We start from the raw sequence: 20,674 nt of genomic DNA, 5'->3' as shown, positions 1-20,674 counted from the left end.
AGGAGGTAGCACATTGGTTTATTTTCCATAATTATCAGGAAATGTAGGTGGGTAATAGGCAAGGGTTGCTTTTCTGAGCAAAGAAGCATTCAGGCTGGAGTCCATTCACAGCGGTGAATATGATTTTGCACCATGACGCTTCTAAACTCTTGTTTATGGAGTTTGTGATAATGCCATTTTGCCCTGTTTTTACAAACTAGCTATGTGCTGCTTTTCCCTGTTATGGAAAAGGAGGATTTTTCATGCCAAATCAGAGTTCTCCCCAAAGGAGTACACGTTTGGAGTGCCTTTATATGATAGAAACTCCCTGCACCTCATAGAGCATGAGGCAGCACTTTGGATTACTGGGACTAGTTATAGGAAAAATCAAGGAGGGAAAAAGACAAGGGTTGAATTCCTGAGTCAAGACTCATTGGGACTCATGTCTCTTCACTGAGGTGAATATACTTAGCAACCAGGGCCAAACTCTTGTTTTCTGGAGTTTGTGAGATGGCAATTCTGCCCTGGCTGTAGGAGCTACCTAAGTTCTGCTTCACCCCACTTGTGAAAGAACGTGTTGTCATGTCAAATTTGACTTCTCCTCAAACGAGTACATATTTGGAGTGCCTTTTAAGTGACAGAAATTCCCTGCACCAAATTATTTCTCCGAGTGTATGAGGCAGAACATTGGTTTATTTGCTCCAATTATTGGAAAAGTTCATGTGTGAAAAAGACAAGTGTTCCATTCCTGAGTTAAGACACATTGGGGCTGGTGTTCGTTCATGGTGTTGAGTGTAATTTTGAAACAGGAGTATTTCAAATTCTTGCTTGTAAAGTTTGTAAAATGGCCATTTTGCCCTGGCTGTACAAACTAGCTATGTGCAGGTTTACCCTGATATTGAAAAAAAGGATTTCTTATGCCTGATCCAGCTTCTCCACAAAGAACACTTTTGGTATGCAATGGAAATTACCTGCACCAAACTATTGCTCAGAGAACAAGAGGCAACACATTCGTTTATTTGCCCTAGTTATAGGAAAAATCTATACAGGAAAAAGGCAAGTGTTGCATTCCTGAGCCAAGACGCATTGGGACTGGTGTCCATTCACTGATTTGAATATATTTAGCAACCAGGAGTGCTGAGACCAGCTCAGCAGGATGGGGCTGGAGAACGGGTGCTGTGAAACTTAAGGAAAAAAGTTAATATAAAGTAAGACACAGAGACGGTAAAGGTGGGAACCAGGGGACTCAAGGTCTCTGGAACCAAGAGCCCCGCCTCAAGAAACCACACCGCTTTTATATTACTCTTTTGATGAGATCATGTGAGGAGGGGCTATGGGTGGATGACCAGGCAAGAAGATTAGAAAAACATCTCAGGACATCTCCCCCTTTTTGTTTTTGCAGGAGGACAAAAATAGATCTTGCAACTTCTTTTCTTCATTACTTCTTAAATCTCTCACTTTGTACATCTATAGACAGAACACGAGTCCAAGTTAAGTCTCACATGGAACTCCTCAGGCTTCAACCATGCTTATACTGACCAGTTTCCAGGGGTGGCCAGAGCAGGGCTCAGTGCTCTTTGATGATGGTGAAGGAAGTCTCTGGAACTTCACCATGAGGGGATTCTCGAGATGCTGTACAGCCTCCCAGGTGTCCATGTCAGCAACAGATGCAGACTTCTTGACTATGACATGGTAGCAGAGGATGGTTCCATGGGGTAATAACTATAAACTTTATAGCAGTTGGGGTTCTATGCAACCCTTAATTTACAAATGTTAGTCAATAGCCACATCAAAGAATGTATCAAAGCCCATATTCTCAATCCCCACGCCCGAGTTGGAGACTCTAACTGTGGGAAACGGGGTGACAACTGCTCTAACTTCTTCCTGCTGAAAAGGGGCATCATTAGGGAAAGCAGTTAGGTCTCCAATCACCTTGTAAACTCCCATGTTGACTCCCTATAGCGCTGTAACTACAGCCTCAGCCTTTTCTCTGTCTCTCTTCTTGTTCTCCTTTCATTCTTCATGGCCCTGATTATAACATATTTGAGTTGCTACTCTGAGGAGGTGCTCCAGGTCGTGATCAGGGCCAAAAGCCAATTTTTTGGCACTTTCTCCATATATCTGGCACTGATTGAGCTATGAATTTATCCTTTAGAATTATTTGGCCCTCCATTGATTCTGGGTTCCATGGTATAGGTTTTCTCAATGCCTTTCTGAGTCTTTCTAAGAAAGTTGATGGACTCCCTTGTTCTCCTAGTAAACCTCCAATACTTTTTAATGGGCTTTACTCATGAGGCTTTTAATCCCTCTACTATACAAGTAACAAAATGATTTCTATGCCAATTGTGGTTATCTCCCTCATCAACAGACCAACTGGGATCACTCATAAAAACCACCTGACACCATGTGGGGAATCTTGTTCTATCTCTTCTAATATTCCTCTGGCATTTATAGCATTATTCCCTTCATCTTCCCCAGCTTTGATTTGAGTAGTTTTGAAGACTTTATGTATATTTTTTTCAAGCCAATGTCTGTTTTAGTAATAATGTGACATCCTTCCAGGTTAACTCAAAGGACTGTGTGAGACCCTGAAAGACAGTGACCTCACAAATGTCTCTTAATTTGTTCCCATGATATTACACTAGAATTTTACTCATAGGGAGAAACACAATATGAAGTAAAAGATTAATTAATTCCTTTTTTGACTCTTCATAAGTATAATTTCCATCCCAGATTTAAATATTTTAAAGTCAAGAGGAATTTTTCACAAGTTAATTTGAAGCTTGCTATTATAAAATTCAGGATAGGGAGGCATAATGCCTGAATCTTTCCAACTTATGGGGCTTCTGGCTTTAGTTATTATTATTTTGTTGTTGTTGTTGGCCTAATTGCCTGGAGACTGTCCAAGAGAATAATTCATTAACAGAACACAGAGGTTGATGAGCCATATAGACAGGAATCAGCTTCCCCTTAGGGTACCAATCCCATACAGTTCCATAGGAATTATTAAACAGTACGACCCCCTCTGTAGCCCTGCATATATTCCAATGAATTTGATTTTTCATTCTCTTGAAAGTACATAAAGTCCTGTCAGGCATCCCCATATTAACTGGTTTCACCTGAAGGTAAGCAAAACTCCAGCCTGTAATTATTTGGAGTGAGAAGCTTTCCTTCTCTCCTCAGTAGACCAGCTCAGCAGGATGGGGCTGGAGAACGGGTGCTGTGGAACTTAAGGAAAAAAGTTAACATAAAGTAAGACATAGAGACAGTAAAAGTGGGAACCGAGGAACTCAAGGTCTCTGGAACCAAGAGCCCTGCCCCAAGAAACCACATTGCTTTTATATTACTCTTTTGATGCGATCACATGAGGAGGGGCTATGGGTGGATGATCAAGCAAGATTGGAAAAACATGTCTCATGACACAGGAGGCTTCAAAACTGTGGTTTTTGGTGTTTGTGAGATGACCCTTCTGCCCAGGTCATACAAACCAGCTATGTGCTGCTTTTCCCAGATTGTGAAAGAAGGCCTTGTCAGGCCAAATCATATTTCTCTACAAAGGAGAACACGTTTGGAGTACCATTCATGCAATGGAAATTCCCTGCACCAAACAAGTGCTCAGAGAGGAAGTGGCAGTTCATTGATTTCTTGACCATAATGATTGGATAAATCTAGTTTGGAAATAGGAAACATTGCTTTCCTGAGCAATTAAGCATTGGGGCTGCTTTCCATCATGGTGTTGATTACTCTCTTGAACCAGGAAGCTTCTTAACTCATGTTTTTGGAGTTTGTGAATTTATTATTTTCCCTGGTTGTACTAACTAGTGATGTGCTGCTTTTCTCCAATATTGAAAAGAACGATTTCTCATGCCAAATCAGGCTTCTCCTCAAAGGACATCAGGTTTGGAGTGCCTTTCAAGTGATGAAAATTCTGTCCACTGAACCAGTGCTCAGAGAGCAAGAAGGAGCACATTTGTTTATTTCCCCATATTGTATGTGAATTATAGGTTAGAAATAGGCAAGGGTAGCTTTCCGGAGCAAAGATTCATTGGGACTTGTGTCCGTTCACTGAGCTGAATATACTTTGAAACCATCACGTTTCAAAATGATGATGTCTGGTGTTTGATAGAAGGCATTTTGGCAATGGCTGTACAAACTAGCTAGTTACTGTTTATCCCGGATATTGAAATGAAAGATTTCCATGCCAAATCATTCATCTCCTCAAAGGGAAAATACTTTTGGAGTGACTTCTAAGTGATGGAGATTCCCTGCAACAAACTATTGCTCAGAGAGCAAAAGGCACCCCATTGGTATATTTGCCATAGTTATAGGAAAAATTAGGTCGGAAAAAGGCAAGGGTTGCTTTGCTGAGCAAAGACACGTTGGGGCTGGAGTCTGTTCACTGAGTTGAATATACTTTGCAAACAGGACGTTTCCAAACTCTCGTTTTCTGGGGTTTGTGAGATGGCCATTCTTCCCTGGTTGTATGAACTAGCTATGTGCCGCTTTTCTCCGCTTGTGAAAAGAAGGCATTGCCATGACAAATCAGGCATATCCTCAAAGTAGAGCACATTTGGAGTGCCTTTTAAGTGATGGAAACTCCCTGAACAAAACTATTGCTCAGAGAGCAAGAGGAAGCACATTGGTTTATTTGCCCTAGTTATAGGAAAAGTCTAGGTGGGAAAAAGGCAAGGGTTGCACTCCTGAGTCAAGATGCATTGGGATGGTGTCTGGTCACTGAGCTGAATATACTTACCAGGATGCTTCCAAATTCTTCTTTTCTGGAGTTTGTAGATGGCCATTCTGCCCTTTTTTGTACTAGCTAGTTATGTGTTGCTTTTCCCCGCTTGTGAAAATTAGGGATTTCTCATGCCAAATCAGATTTTTTCCTCAAAGGAGAACATGATTGGAGTGACTTTCAAGCAAAGAAAACTCCTTGAATCAAACCAGTGCTCTGAGAGGAAGAAGCAGCATATTGGTTTATTTGCCATAATCATAGGAGACGTCTAGGTGGGAAATAGACAAGGGTGGCTTTCCTGAGTCAAGATGCATTGGGACTGGTGTCCTTTGACTGAAATTAATCTACTTAGAAATAAGGACGCTTCCAAATTGTTGTTTTCTGGAGTTTGTGAGGTAGCCATTCTGCCCTACATGTACTAGCTAGCTATATGCTGCTTTTCCCTACTTGTGAAAAGAATGGATTTCCATGCCAATCAGACATTGCCTCAAAGGAGAACATGTTTGGAGTGCCATTGAAACAATGCTAACTCCCTGAACCAAACGAGTGCTCAGAGAGGTAGAGGCAGCACATTGGTTTTTTTGCCCTAGTTACAGGAGAGGTATAACTGGAAAAAAGGCAGGAGTTGCTTTCCTGGGCAAAGACGCATTGGGGCTTGTGTTCATTCACAGAGTTTAATATACTGTTAATGCAGCAAGGTACCAAACTCCTGTTAGTATTGTTTGGGAAATGGCCATTTTGCCCTAGTTGTATGAACTAGCTATGTGCTGCTTTTCCTTGATATTGAAAAGAAGGATTATTCATGCCAAATCAGATTTCTCTTCAAAGGAGAAGACATTTTGAGTGAGTTTTAAGCAATGGAAACACCCTGCACCAAACTATTGCTCCAAGAGCAAGAGGCAGCCCATTGGTATATTCGCCCTAGTTATAGGAAAAACCTGGGGGGGGGAAATGGCAAGAGTTGCATTCCAGAGTCAAGACACATTGGTACTTGTGTTAGTTCACTGAGTTGAATATGCTTAACAACCAGGATGCTTCCAAACCTTTTTTTTCTGGAGTTTTTGAAATGGCCATTCTGTCCTGGTTGTAGAACTAGATATTTGTTGCATTCCCCACTTATGAAAAGAAGGCATTATCTGTTTAAATAGAGAGGAGAACAATAGTGGAGTGTCTTTCAACCAATGGAAACTCCCAGCATCAAACCAGTGCTCATAGAGGAAAAGGCAGCACATTGGTTTATTTGTCATAATTATAGGAGAAGTCTAAGTGGGAAATAGGCAAGGGTTGCTTTCCTGAGCAAAGAGACATTGAGGCTGGTGTTCATTCATGGAGTTGCTTATACTGTTGAACCAGGATGCTTCCAAACTCTTGTGTGTGGATTTTGTGATATGGCCATTTTGCCCTGGTTGAATGAACTAGCTATGTGCTGCTATTCCCTGTTATTTAAATGAAGGATTCCTCATACTAACTCAGGCTTTTCCACAATGTAGGTCACGTTTGGAGTGACTTTCATGTGATGGAAATACGTGCACTAAACCTGTGCTCAGGGAGAAAGAGGCAGCTCATTGGTTTATTTCCCCAAATTGTAGGTGAAGTCTAGGTTGGAAATACACAAGGGTTGCTTTCCTGAGCAAAGATGCATTGGGGCTGGTGTCCATTCACTGAGTAGAATATTTTTGCAACAAAGATGCTTCTAAAATCTTGTTTCTGGTGTTCATGAGATGGTAATTTGGCCCTGTATGTACAAACTAGTTATGTGCTGCTTTTCCCCAATATTGAAAAGAATTTCTCATCTCAAATCAAGCTTCTCCTCAAAGGAGAACACATTTTGTGTTCCTTTTATGGGATTGAAATTCCCTGCACCAAGCCACTGCTCAGAGAGCAGGAGGCAGAACATTGGTTTATTTGCCCTAGTCATAGCAGAAGTCTATATATGAAAAATACAAGGGTTGTACTCCTGAGCCAAGACACATTGCGACTGGTGTACGTTCACTGAGTTGAACATACTTAGCAAACAGGACGCTTCCAAACTGATGGATTCTTCAGTTTGTGAGATAGGCATTGTGCCCTGGTTGTAGGAACAAGCTATGTACTTCTTCTCCCTGCTTGTGAAAAGAGGGCATTGTCATGTCAAGTCAGACTTCTCAAAGGAGAAGTTTTGGAGTGCGTTTCAAGCAATGGAATCTCCCTGCACCAAACCAGTGCCCAGAGAGGAAGAGGCACCACATTGTTTTATTTGCCATAATTTTAGGAGAATTAAAAGTGGGAAATAGGCAAGGGTTGCCTTCCTGAGTGAAGAAGTATTGTGGCTGAAGTCCGTTCACAGAGTTGATTATGCATTTGAAAAATGATGCTTCATCTCCTCAGAAAAGAAAATCATGGACTTGGAGAATAGACTTGTGGCTGCCTGATGGGAGGGGGAGGGAGTGGGAGGGATCGGGAGCTTAGGCTTATCAGACACAACTTAGAATAGATTTACAAGGAGATCCTGCTGAATAGCATTGAGAACTTTGTCTAGATACTCATGTTGCAACAGAAGAAAGGATGGGGGAAAAAAATGTAATTGTAATGTATACATGTAAGGATAACCTGACCCCCTTGCTGTACAGTGGGAAAATAAAAAAATATATATATTAAAAAAAAAGAATATACCATCATAAAAACAAAATAGACATATACATAGCTATTTTAAGTTATGACTGAAACTTGCAAATTATTAAAAATAATGCAATTAAATTATAAAAAAAAAGAAAAATGATGCTTCAAAACTCCTGTTCATGGAGTTTGTGAAATGGCCAATTTACCATGGTTGTACAAATTAGCTATGTGCTGCTTTTCCCTGATACTGAAAAGATGGATATTTCATGCCAAATAAGAGTTCTCCACAAAGGAGTACACATTTGGTGTGCCTTTTAAGTGATGGAAACTCCCTGAACAAAACTTGCTCAGAGAGCAAGAGGCAGCACATTGGTTTATTTGCTCTAGTTATTGGAAAAGTCCAGGTGTGAAAAAGGCAAAGGTTGCATTCCTGAGCCAAGACACTTTATGACTTGTGTCCATTTACTAAATTAAATATATGTAGCAACCAGGAGGCTTCCAAACTTTTGGTTTCTGGAGTTTGTGAGATGGCCATTGTGCCCTGGTTGTACAAACTATCTATGTGCTGCTTTTCCCTTGTATTGAAAAGAAGGCATTGTATTTTCCTCAAAGGAGATTCTAGTTAGGAGTGCCTTTCATGTGACAGAAACTCTGTGCACTGAACCAGTGCTCAGAGAGCTAGAGGGAGCCCATTGCTTTATCTCCCCAATGTGTGGGGGAAATCGGGGGAGAGGGAGGCATGGGTTGCTTTCCTGAGCAAAGATTCATTGGGGCTTGTGTCTTTTCACTGAGTTGAATACACATTGCAACAATGTCTCTTCCAATCTCTTGTTTGTGATAAGGCCATTTTGCCCTGGTTGTATGAACTATCTATGTGCTGCTTAGCCCTGATTTTGAAAAGAAGGATTTTTCATGACAAATCAGACTTCCCTTCTAAGGAAAACACATTTGGAGTTCCTTTCAAGCAATCTAAACTTCATGCACCAAACTATTGCTCAGAGAGGATGAGGCAGCACATTGGTTTATTAGCCATAATTATTGGAAATGTCTAGGTGGGAAAAAGGCAAATGTTACTTTCCTGAACAAAGACACATTTGGGATGGTGTTTGTACATGGATTTGATTATACTGTTGAACCAGGAAGCTTCCAAATGCTTCTTTGTGGAGTTTGTGAAATGGCAATTTTGCCCTGGCTGTAGGAACTGGCTATAGGCTGCTTTTCCCTGATGTGGAAAAGAAGGATTTCTTATGCTACAACAGAGTTCTCCACAAAGGAGAACACATTTGGAGTGCCTTTTCAGTGATGGAAAACCTGTGCAATGAACCAGGGATCAGAGAGCAAGAGGCAGCACAGTGGTTTCTTTCCCCAAATTGTAGGTGAAGTCTAGTTTGGAAGGAGGCAAGGGTTGCTTTCCTGAACAAAGATGCATTGGGAGCTGGTGTACATTCACTGAGTAGAATATACTTTGCAACTATGATGCTTCTGAACTCTTGTTGTCCAGTGTTCATGAGATGGCCATTTTGCAATGGTTGTAGGAACTAGCTATGTGCTGCTTTTCCCTGATATTGAAAAGAAGGATTTCTCATGCCAAATCAGAGTTCTCCATAAATGAGTACATGTTTGGAGTGCCTTTTAAGTGATGGAAACTCCCTGCACCAAACTATTGCTCAGAGAGCACGAGGCAGCTCATTGGCATATTGGGATTATTTAGAGGAAAAATCAAGGTGGGAAAAAGACAAGGGTTGCATTCCTGAGTCAAGACTCATTGCGACTGGCGTCTGTTCACTGAGGTGAATATACTTAGCAACAAGGATGCTTCCAAATTGTTGTTTTCTGGAGATTGTGAGATGGTGATTCTGCCCTGGCTGTATGAACTAGGTATGTGCTGCTTTACTCCACTTGTGAAAAGAAGGCATTGTCATGCCAAATCAGATTTCTCCTCAAAGAGAACATGTATGGAGTGCCTTTCAATCTATGGAAACTCCCTTCTCCAAACAAATGCTCAGGAGTTCCTGTGGTGGCACAGTGGTTAAAGAATCCAACTAGGAACCATGAGATTGTGGGATTCAGTTCCTGGCCTTGCTCAGTGGGTTAAGGATCTGGGGTTGTTGTGAGCTGTGGTGTAGGTTGCAGACATGGCTTGGATCCCACATTGCTGTGGCTCTGGCATAGGCCTGCAGCTACAGTTCAGATTCAACCCCTGGCCTGGGAAACTCTATATGCTGTGGGAGCAGCACTAGAAAAGGCATAATAGGAAAAAAAAAGTGCTCAGAGTGGAATAGGGAGCACATTAGTTTATTTTCCATAAATATAGGAGAGTCTAGGTGGGAATAGGCAATTGTTCCTTTCCTGAGCAAAGACATATTGGGGCTGGTGTTCGTTCACAGGGTTGAATGTTCTGTTGACATTGGAAGCTACCAAACTCCAGTTTGCCCTGGTTGTACTAACTATCTCTGTGCTGCTTTTCCACGATATTGAAAAGAAGGATTATTCATGCCAAACCATAATTCTCAAAGGAGAGCACGTTTGGAGTGCCTTTTAAGTGACAGTAACTCCCTGCACCCAACTATTGCTCCAAGAGCAAGAGTCAGCACATTGGTATATTGGCCCTAGTTATAGGAAAAATCTAGGCTGGAAAAAGTCAAGGCTTGCATGCCTGAGTCAAGACGCATTGGGACTGGTGTCTGTTCACTGGTTTAAATATACGTATCAACCAGGAGGCTTACAGACTCTTGTTTTGTGGAGTTTGTGAGATGGCCATTCTTCCCTGGTTGTACAAACTTGCTATGGGTTGCTTTTCCCTGCTCTTGAAGAGAAGGTATTGTCATGCAAATAAGATTTCTCTTCAAAGAGTACACAAATGGCCTTCCTTTCAAGCAATGGAAATTCCCTGCTCCAAACAAATGCTCAGAGTGGAAGAGGCAGGACATCAGTTAATTTGCCATAATGATTGGAGAAGTCTAGGCAGGAAATAGGCAAGTGTTGATTTTCTGAGCAAAGACGCATTGGGGCTGGACTTTGTTCACAGAGTTGAATAAATTTTGCAACAAGGACACTTCCAATTTCTTGTATCATGGAGTTCGTTAGATGGCCATTTTGCCCTGGTTGTATGAACTAGCTAAGTGCTGCTTTTCCCTGTTATGGAAAAGAAGTATTTCTCATGCCAAATCAGAGTTATGCACAAAGGAGATCATGTTTGGTGTGCCTTTTATGTAGTGGAAACTTCCTGCACCAAACTATTGCTCAGAGCAAGAGGCAGCACATTGTTTTATTTGCCCTAGTTATAGGAAAATTCTAGGTGGGAAAAAGGCAAGAGTTGCATCCTGAACCTAGATGCATTGGGACTGGTGTCTGTTCACTGAGTTGAATATACTTAGAAACCAGGATGCTTCCAAACTGTTGTTTTCTGGAGTTTGTGTGATGGCCATTCTTCCCTGGTTGTAAGTACTAGCTAGGTACTGCTTTTCCCCACTTGAGATAGAAATGCACTGTTTTGCCAAATCATATTTCTCCACAAAGGAGAACATGTTTGGAGTGCCTTTCAAGCAATGGAAACTCCCTGCACCAAACCAGTGTTCAGAGAGGAAGTGGAAGCACACTATTTTTTGTGGGTTTTTTTTTTTTTTTTGCCAAAATTATAGGATTCTAGGTGAATAGGCAAGGCTTGCTTTCCCGAGCAAAGATGCATTGGGGCTGGTGTTCATTCACAGAGTTGAATATACGGTTGAAGCAGTGAAGCAGTACGCTTACAAACTCCTGTTTGGGAGTTTGTAAAATGGCCATTTTGCCCTGGTTTTATGAACTAGCTATGTGTTACTTTTCCCCAATATTGAAAAGAAGGATTTTTCATGACAAATCAGGCTTCTCCTCAAAGGCGAACACATTTAGAGTCCCTTTCAAGTGATGTAAACTCCTTACACACACTATTCCTCAGAGAGTACGAGGCAGCACATTGGTTTTTGGGGACTAGTTATAGGAAAAACCAAGGTGGGAAAAAGGCAAGTATTGCATTCCTGAGTCAAGGTGCAATGGGACTGGTTTCCATTCACTGAGTTAAATATACTTAACAATCAGAACACTTCCAAACTGTTGTTTTCTGGAGTTTCTGAGATGGCCAATCTTCTTGGCTGTACAAATTAGCTATGTGCCGCTTTTCCCCACTTGTGAAAAGAAGGCATCATCATGTCAAATCAGAATTCTCCTCTAAGGAGAACACATTTGGAGTGCCTTTCAAGCAATGGAAACTCCCTGCACTAAGCCAGTGTTCAGAGAGGAAGAGGCAGCCCATTTTTTTATTTGCAATTATTATAGGAGAAGTCTGGGTGGGAAATTGGCAAGGGTTGCTTTCCTGAGCAAAGAGACATTGGGGCTGGAGTTCGTTCATGGGGTTGAATATACTTTTGAATCCGGAGGCTTCCAAATTCTTGTTTGTGGAGTTTGTGCAATGGCCATTTTGCCTTGGTTGTATGAACTAGTGATGTGTTGAATTTCTTTGTTATTAAAAAAAGGAATTCCCATGCCAAATCAGGATTCTCCTCAAAGGAGATCATGTTTGGAGTGCCTTTCAAGCGATGGAAACTCCCTGAATCAAGCTATTGCTCAGAGAGCACTAGGCAGCACATTGGTCTATTTTCCCTAGGTATAGGAGAACTCTAGGTGGGAAAACAGCAAGGGTTGCTTTCCTGAGCAAAGACGAATTGGGGCTGGTGTTCGTTCATGGAGTTTAATATACTTTTGAACCAGGACGCTTCCAAACTCTTGTTTTCTGGAGTTCACGAGATGGCCATTTTGCCCTGGTTGTATGAACGAGCTATGTGCTGCATTTTCCCACTTGTGAAAAGAAGTCATTTTCATGCCTAATCAGATTTCTTATCAAAGGAGAACACATTTGAGGTCCTTTTCATGCAATGGAAACTCCCTGTACCAAAACAGTTCTCAGAGAAGAAGAGGCAGCCCCCCCCCTTTTTGGCCATAATTATAGGAGAAGTCTTCTTGGTAAATAGGCAATGCTTGCTTTCCTGAGCAAAGACTCATAGGGGCTGGTGATCATTCATGGAATTGAATATACTTTGAACCATGATGCTTCTAATCCTTTGTTTGCAAAGTTTGTGAAAAGGCTATTTTGCCCTGGTTGTACAAACTAGCTATGTTTCACTTTCCCTGCTATTGAAAAGAAGGATTTTGCATGCCAAATCAGGCCTCTATTCAAAGGAGATCATGTGTGGAGTGCCTTTCAAGTGATGGAAACTCCCTGAACCAAAGTACTGGTCAGAGAGCAAGAGGGAGCACATTGGTTAATTTGCCCTAGTTATAGGAAAAATCTAGGTGGGTAAAAGGCAAGGGTTGCTCTCCTGAGCAAAGATGAATTGTATCTTGTGCCCCTTCACTGAGTTTAATATACTGAGCAACCAGGACACTTCCAACTCTTGTTATGTGGAGTTGGTGAGATGGCCATTCTACCCTGTGTGATTCTTTTCCCCGCTTGTGAAATGAAGGCATTGTCATGCCAAATCAGACTTCTCTTCAAAGGAGAACATGTTTGGAGTGCCTTCCAAGCAATGGAAACTCTCTTCACTGATCCATTGCTCTGAGAGGAAGAGACAGAACATTGGTTTATGTGCCTGAGTTATAGGATGAGTCTAGGTAGGAAATAGGCAAAGTTTGGTCTCCTGAGCAAAGACACATTGGGGCTATTTTTCATTCATGGAATTGAATATACTTTGGAACCAGGACGCTTCAAAACTCTTGTGTGTGGAGTTTGTGAGATGGCCATTCTGCCATGGTTTTATGAACTAGCTATGTGCTGCTTTTCCCCAGTATTGAAGAGATGAATTTTTCATGCCAAATCAGGCTTCTTCTCAAAGGAGAACATGTTTGGAGTGTCTTTCAAGTGATGGAAACTCCATGCCCTGAACCAGTGCTCAGAGAGCAAGAGGCAGCACATTGGTTTATTTCCATCAATTATATGAGAAGTCTAGGTGGGAAAAAGGCAAGTGTGGTTTTCCTGAGCAAAATTGCATTGGGACATGTGTCTGTTCACTGAGTATACTGAATATACTTAGCAATGAGGACACTTCAAAACTGTTCTTTGGTGGAGTCTGTGAGATGGCCATTCTGCCCTGTGTGTACTAGCTATGTGTGTGCTGGATATGGAAAAGAAGGCATTTTCATGTCAATCAGACTTCCCCTCAAAGGAGAGCATGTTTAGAGTGCCTTTCAAGCAATGGAAACTCCCTGCACCACACCAGTGCTCATAATGATTTGGACAACACTTTGAAACATTTGACCCAGATATATGTGAGTCCTAAGTTGGAAAGGGGCAAACAGTTTTACTGAGCAAAGACACATTGGGGATCATGTTCGTTCACTAAGTGGAGTATACTTAGCAACCAAAGATGCTTAGGATGCTTCCAAGCTCTTGTTTTCTGAGTTTTTGAGATGGCCATTTTGCCCTGGTTGTATAATTTAGCTATGTGCTGCTTTTCCCTGATATTGAAAAGAAGACCTTGTCATGCAAAATCAGGTCTTCTAATCAAAGGAGACACATTTGGTTTTCCTTTCAAGAGATTGAAACTCTCTGCACCAAACCAGTACTTAGAGAACAAGAGGGAGCACATCGGTTTATTTGCCCTAGTTATAGAAGTCTAGGTTGGGAAATAAGCAAGTGTTGCCTTCCTGAGCTTAGATGCATTGGGGCTTATGTTTGTTCACTGAATTGAATATAATATGGAAACAGGAGACTTCCAAACACTTGGTATTTGTGATAAACCATTTCCCCTGGTTGTACCAACTAGCTATGTGCTGCTTTTCCCTGATACTGAAAAGAAGGCATTGTCATGCCAAGTCAGGCTTCTCATCAAAGGAGAACAGGTTTGGAGTGACTTTCAAGTGATGGAAACTACCTGTACCAAATTATTGCTCTGAGAGCTAGAGGCAGCACATAGTTTTATTTGCCCTAGTTATAGGAGAAGTCTACTTGGGAAAAAGGCAATTGTTGCTTTCCTGAGCAAAGATGCACTGGGACTTGTGTCCATTCATAGAGTTGAATATACTTAGCAACTGGGACACTTACAAATTCTTGTTTTGTGGAGTCTGTGCAATGAAGATTCTGCCCTGTGTGTACTAGCTAGCTATGTGCTGCTTTTCCCCTATATTGAAAAGAAGGCATTGCCATTCCATTTTGGGGATGTTGTTCATTCACTCAGTTGAATATACTTTGCAATGAGGAAGCTTCCCAACTATTGTTTTGTGGAGTTTTTGAGTTAGCCACTCTGCTCTTGTTTTTGATCTACCTATGTGGTACTTTTCCCTGATTGTGAAAAGAAGGCATTGACATTCCAAATCAGGGTTATCCTCAGAGGATAAATCTTTTGGAATGTCATTCAAGCAATAGAAACTCCCTGCACCAAACAGTGATCAGAATGATTTGGGCAAATCTTTGGCTCATTATCCCAAGGTATACCAGAGGCCTAGCTGGGGAAAAGGCAACAATTTCTGTCTTGAGCAAAGACAGATTGGTGTTGTTCTTTGTTCACTGAGTTGAATATACTTTGCAACCAGGATGCTTCCAAATTCTTTTTTTGTGTAGTTGGTGAGATGGCCACTCAGCCCTGGTTGTAGGAACCAGCTATGTGTTCTTTTCCCTGCTTGTGAAAAGAAGGCTTTTTCATGCCAAATCATGCTTCTCCTCAAAGGACAACATATTTGGTGTGCCTTTCAAGTGAAGAAAACTCCGTGCACTGAACCACTGCTCAAGGGCAAAGGCAGCACATTGGTTTTTTGCCCTAGTTATAGGAGAAATCTAGGTGGGAAAAAGGCAAGTGTTGCTTTCCTGAGCAAAGACGAACTGTGGCTGGTGTTCTTTCACTGAGTTGAATATACTTTTCAACCAGGGGGTTTCCAAAATCCTCTTTTTTTTTTTTTTTTTTTTTTGGAGTTTGTGAGATTGCCATTCTGCCTTGTGTGTACTGGCTAGATAAGTGCTGCTTTTCCCCAATAGTGAAAAGAAGCCTTTCTTAGGCCAAATCAGGCTTCACCACAAAGAACAATTTTCAAGTGCCTTTTAAGCTGTGGTAAATACCTGCAACAAACCAGTGCTCATGGAACAAGAGGAAGCACATTTTTTGCCCTAGTTATAGGAGAATTCTAAGTGATTAAAAGGCAATGATTGCTTTTCTAGGCAAAGGCCCTTTGGGGCTGGAGTTCATTCACTAATTTGTATATAGTTTGTACCCAGGGCACTTTCTCAACTTTTGTTTTGTGCAGTTTGTTAGAAGGCCATTCTGCCCTGTGTGTACTACCTACATAATTGCTGCATTTCCCTATATGAAAATAAAGCATTTTCATGCCAAATTAGGCTTCTCCTCAAAGGAGAACATGTTTGATGGGCCTTTCAAGTGGTGGAAAAACCCTGCAACAAACCAGTGCCCAAAATGTTTTGGGCAAAATGTTGGCACATTTGAGCTACTTATACCAGAATCCTAGGTGGGAAAAAGGCAATGGTTTCTGTCCTGAATAGAAATGCACTGGGGCTGGTTTCTGTTCACTGAGTTTAATATACTTTGAAACGTGTATGCTTCCCAACTCTTGTTTTGTGGATTTAGTGAGATGACAACTCTGCCTTGGTTGTTCAAACTAGCTATGTTATGCTTTTCCCTGCTTGTGTAAAGAAGGCATTGTGATGCAAAATCTGGCTTCTAATCAAAGAAGAAACCCTTTGGAGTGCATTTCAAGTGATGGAAACTCCATGCACCACACCAGGGCTCAGAGAGCAAGAGGCAGCTCTTTGGTTTATTTGACCAACTTGTAGAGCAAAGACATATTGGGGCTGGTGTTCATTCACTGAGTTGAATATACATTGCAGCCAGAATGCTTCCATAGTTGTTTTTTTTTTGTTTGTTTGTTTGTTTGTTTGTTTTTTTTGTGGAGTTAGTGTGATTGCCACTCTGTCCTGCTTGAAGGAACTAGCTATGTGCTGCTTTTCTCTGCTCATGAACAGAGGGTATTCTCATGCCAAATCAGGATTCTCCTCAAAGGAGAACATGTTTGGAGTGCCTTTGAAGCAATAGAAACTCCATGCACCAAACCAGTGCTCAGAATGTTTTCAGCAACTCTATGGCTCATTTGCCCTAAGGATAGGAGAGTCTTAAATGGGAAAAAGTTAAAAATGTTTAATGAGTAAAAATGCATTATTGTTGCTGTTTGTTCACTGAGTTGAATATACTTTGTGACTAGGACACCTCCCAACTCATGTTGTGTAGAGTTGGAGAGATGGCCAAGCTGCTCTGGTTGTACGAACTAGCTATGTGCTGCTTTTCCCTGATATTGACAAGAAGGATTTTTCATGCCAAATCAAGCTTCTCAAAGAAGATCACATTTGGAGTGCCTTTTAAGTGATGTAAACTCCCTGCACCAAACCAGTGCTCAGAATGTTTGGGCAACACTGTGGATAATTTGCCCTAGGTACATAAGAGGCATAGGTGGGAAAAAGGCAAGCATTGCTTTCCTGAGCAAAGACGCTTTGGGGCTAATGTTCATTCACTGAGTTGAATATCCTTTGCAACCAGGATGCTTCAAAACTCTTGTTTTGTGGAGTTTGTGAGAAGGCCATTCTTCCCTGTGTGTACTAGCTAGCTATGTCCTACCTTTTTGATAAGAAGGCATTGTCATGCCAAATCATGCTTCTCCTAAAAGGAAAATTCATTTGGAGTGCCTTTAAAGCTTTGGAAACTCCATTTATCAAAACAGTGCTCAGAATAATTTGGGCAAATCTTTGGATTACTTGCCATTAGTATATGAGATGCCTAGGGGGAAAAAAAATGCAAGGGCTGCTCTCCTGAGCAAAGATGCTTTGGGGATGGTTTTCATTCACTGAGTTGAATATTATTTTCAACCAATATGCTCTGATACTCTTGTTTTGTGGAGCTTCTGAGATGGCCCTCTGCCCTGGTTGTACAAACTATCTACATGCTGCTTTTCACTGACACAGAAAAGAAGGCCATTTCATGCCACAACAGGTTTCTCCTCAAAGGAGAACACATTTGGAGTGCCTTTCAAGTGATGGAAACTCTCTGCTCCAAACCAGTGCTCAGAATGATTTTAGCAACAATTTGGCTCTTTCGCCCTAAGTATACAAGAGGCCAAGGTGGGAAAAAGGCAATTGTTGCTTTCCTGAGCAAAGACACATGGTGTTGCAGTTCTTACACTGAGCTGAATATACTTTGCCAGTAGGAGGCTTCCAAACTCTTGTTTTGTGGAGATTGTGAGATGGCCATTCTGCCATGGTTGTAGAAATAAGTTATGTGCTGCTATTCTCCTCTTGTGACAAAAAAAAAAAAGGCATTGTCATGACAAATCAGGCTTATCCACAGTAGAACATGTTTGGAGTGCCTATCAAGCTATGGAAATTCCCTGCACCTAACCAGAAAGCAAAAGGGAACTCATTGGTTTATTTGCCCTAGTTATAGGAGAAATCAAGGTGGGAAATAGGCAAGTGTTGCTTTCATGAACAAAGACATATTGGGCCTCTGTTCATTCACTTAGTTGAATATACTTTTGAATCAGGATGCTTCCAACTCTTATTTTGTCAAGTTGGTGTGATTGCAATTCTGCCATGCTTTATGAACTATCTATGTGCTGCTTTTCCCCTCTTGTGAAAAGAAGACATTTTCACGCCAATCAGGCATCTCCTCAAAGGAAAATAGGTTTGGGGTGCATTCCAAGTGATGGAAAATCCATGCAACAAACCAGTGCTCAGAGAGCAAGAGGCAGCACATAGGTTTTTTTGCCCTAGTTATAAGAGGAATCTAGGTGGGATAAAAGCAAGGGTTGCTTTCCTGAGAAAAGATACATTAGACCTGGTGTTCCTAAGCTGAGTTTAATATACTTTGCAAGCAGGACATTTCCAAACTCTTATTTTGTAGAGTCGGTGCAATGGGTGCTCTGCCCTGGTTGTGTGAACTAGCTATGTGCTGCTTTTCCCTGATATTGAAAAGTAGGCTTTTTCATGCCAAATAAGGCTTCTCCTCAAAGAAGAACATATTTGGAGTGCCTTTGAAGTGATGCAAACTTCCTGCACCAAACAAGTGATCAGATAGCAAGAGGCAGCACATTGGTTAATTTACCCTAGTTTTAGGAAATATCTAAGTGGGAAAAATGCAAGTATTGTTTCCTGAGCAAAGACTCATTGGGGCTGGTGTTCATTCACTGAGTTTAATATACTTTACAACCAGGATATTTCTAATATCTTGTTTTGTTTATTTTGTGAGGTGGCCATTCTTCCCTCTGTGTACTAGCTATCTATGTCCTGCCTTTGTGATATGAAGGCATTGTCATTCCAAATGTTGCTTCACCTGAAAGGAGAACACGATTGTAGTGCCTTTCAATTGATGGAAACCACCTTCATCAAACCAGTGCTCAGAGCAATTTGGGCAAAACTTTGGATTATTTGCCATAGTTATATGAGATGCCTAGGTGAGAAAAGGCAAGGGTAGCTCTTCTGAGTGAAGAAGCATTGGGAAGGGTTTCATTTTATGAGTTGATTATATTTTGCAACCAGGATGCCTTGATACTCTTGTTTTGTGGAGCTACTGAGATGGCCCTCTGTCCTGGTTGTACAAACTAGCTATGTGCTGTTTTCACCAATACTGAAAAGAAGGCTATTTCATGCCAAATCAGGCTTCTCCTCAAAGGAGAATATATTTGGAGTGCCTTTCAAGCAATGGAAACTCCCTGCACCAAACCAGTGCTCAGAACACTTTGGCTCATTTATTCTAGGTATATGAGAGGCCAAGGTGGGAAAAAGACAATTGTCACTTTCCTGAGCAAAGACACATGGCGTTGCTGTTCGTTCACTGAGTTGAATATACTTTGCCAACAGGAGGCCTCCAAACTCTTGTTTTGTGGAGATTGTGAGATGGACACTCTGCCCTGGTTGTACGATCAATTTATGTGCTGCTTCTCCCCACTTATGAAAAAAAGACATTGTCCTGCCAAAGCTGGCTTCTCCTCAAAGGAGAACATGTTTAGACTGCCTTTAAAGCAATGGAAACTCCATGCAGCAAAACAACAGTGCTCATAATGTTTAGGGCAAAACTTTGGCTCATTTGCCCTTGGAATATGAGAGTTCTAGGTGGGGAAAAGGCAAGTGTTGTTTCCTGAGTCAAGACGCATTGGAGCTGGTGTTTGTTCACTGAGTTGAATATACTTTACAACCAGGAAGCTTCCATACTCTTATTGTGAGATGCAGTTTGTCAGAACTTCACTCTGAGTTTGTGACCTGTGTATACTAGCTAGCTATGTGCTGCTTTTCCCCACTTGTAAAAAGAAGACATTGTCATGGCAAATCAGGCTCCTCCTCAAAGGAGAGCTGTTTTGGAGTGCTTTTCAAATGATGGAAATTACCTGCACTAAACCATTGCTCATAGAGCAAGAGGCAGTATATTGGTTTATTTGCCCTAGTTAGAGGAAAATTCTATGGGGGGGGAGGCAAGGGCTTCTTTCCTGAGTAAAGGCACAATGGGGCTTGTGTTCATTCACTGAGTTTAAAATACTGTGCAACAAGGACACTTCTAATATGTTGTTTTGTGGAGTTTGTGAGATGGCCATTCTGCCCTGTGTGTACAAGCTAGCTATGTGCTGCCTTTGTGAAAAGAAGGCATTCTCATGCCAAATCAGGCTTCTCCTCAAAGGAGAATACATTTGGAGTGACTTTCAAGTGATGGAATCTCCCAGCAACAAACCAGTGCTCAGAATGAATTTGGAAAAATTTGGCTCATTTGCCATAGTTACACAAGAGGCCTAGGTGGAAAAAAGCAATGGTTTCTTTCCTGGGCAAAGACACATTGGGGCTGGTGTTAATTCACTGAGTTGAATATACTTTGCAATCAGGATGTTTCCATACTCTTCTTTGTGCAGTTTGTGAGATGTCCATTCTGCCCTGGTTTATGAACTAGCTATATGTTTTTTTCTCTGCTTCTGTAAAGAAGGCATTGTCATGCCATATATGGCTTCTCCTCAAAGGTAAACACCTTTTTAATGTCTTTCAAGCAATGGAAATTCCCTGCCCCAAACCAGTGCTCTGAATGATTTGGGCAACTCTTTTCTCATTTTCCCTAGTTATACAAGAGGCCTATATGGGAAAAAGAGAACAGTTGCATTCCTGAGCAAAGATGTATTGGTGCTGCTGTACTTTCACTGAGTTGAATATTCTTTTCAAACAGGACACTTCCATAATCTTGTTTCGTGGAGTTGCTGAGAGTCCATTCTGCCCTATGTGTAAGGCGAGCTATGTGCTACTTTTCCGAATATTGACAAAACAGCATTGCCATGGCTATTCAGGCTTCTCCTCAAAAGAGATCATGT

The sequence above is a fragment of the Sus scrofa genome, chromosome 1 (genome assembly GCF_054392235.1).
Source record: "Sus scrofa isolate SSC_HxYL_T2T_F1_AM1 chromosome 1, Sscrofa_HxYL_maternal_Yorkshire_Landrace_v2.0, whole genome shotgun sequence".
NCBI lineage: Eukaryota > Metazoa > Chordata > Mammalia > Artiodactyla > Suidae > Sus > Sus scrofa.
The sequence above is the reverse complement of the archived record's forward strand: the minus strand, read 5'-3'. Positions refer to the sequence as shown.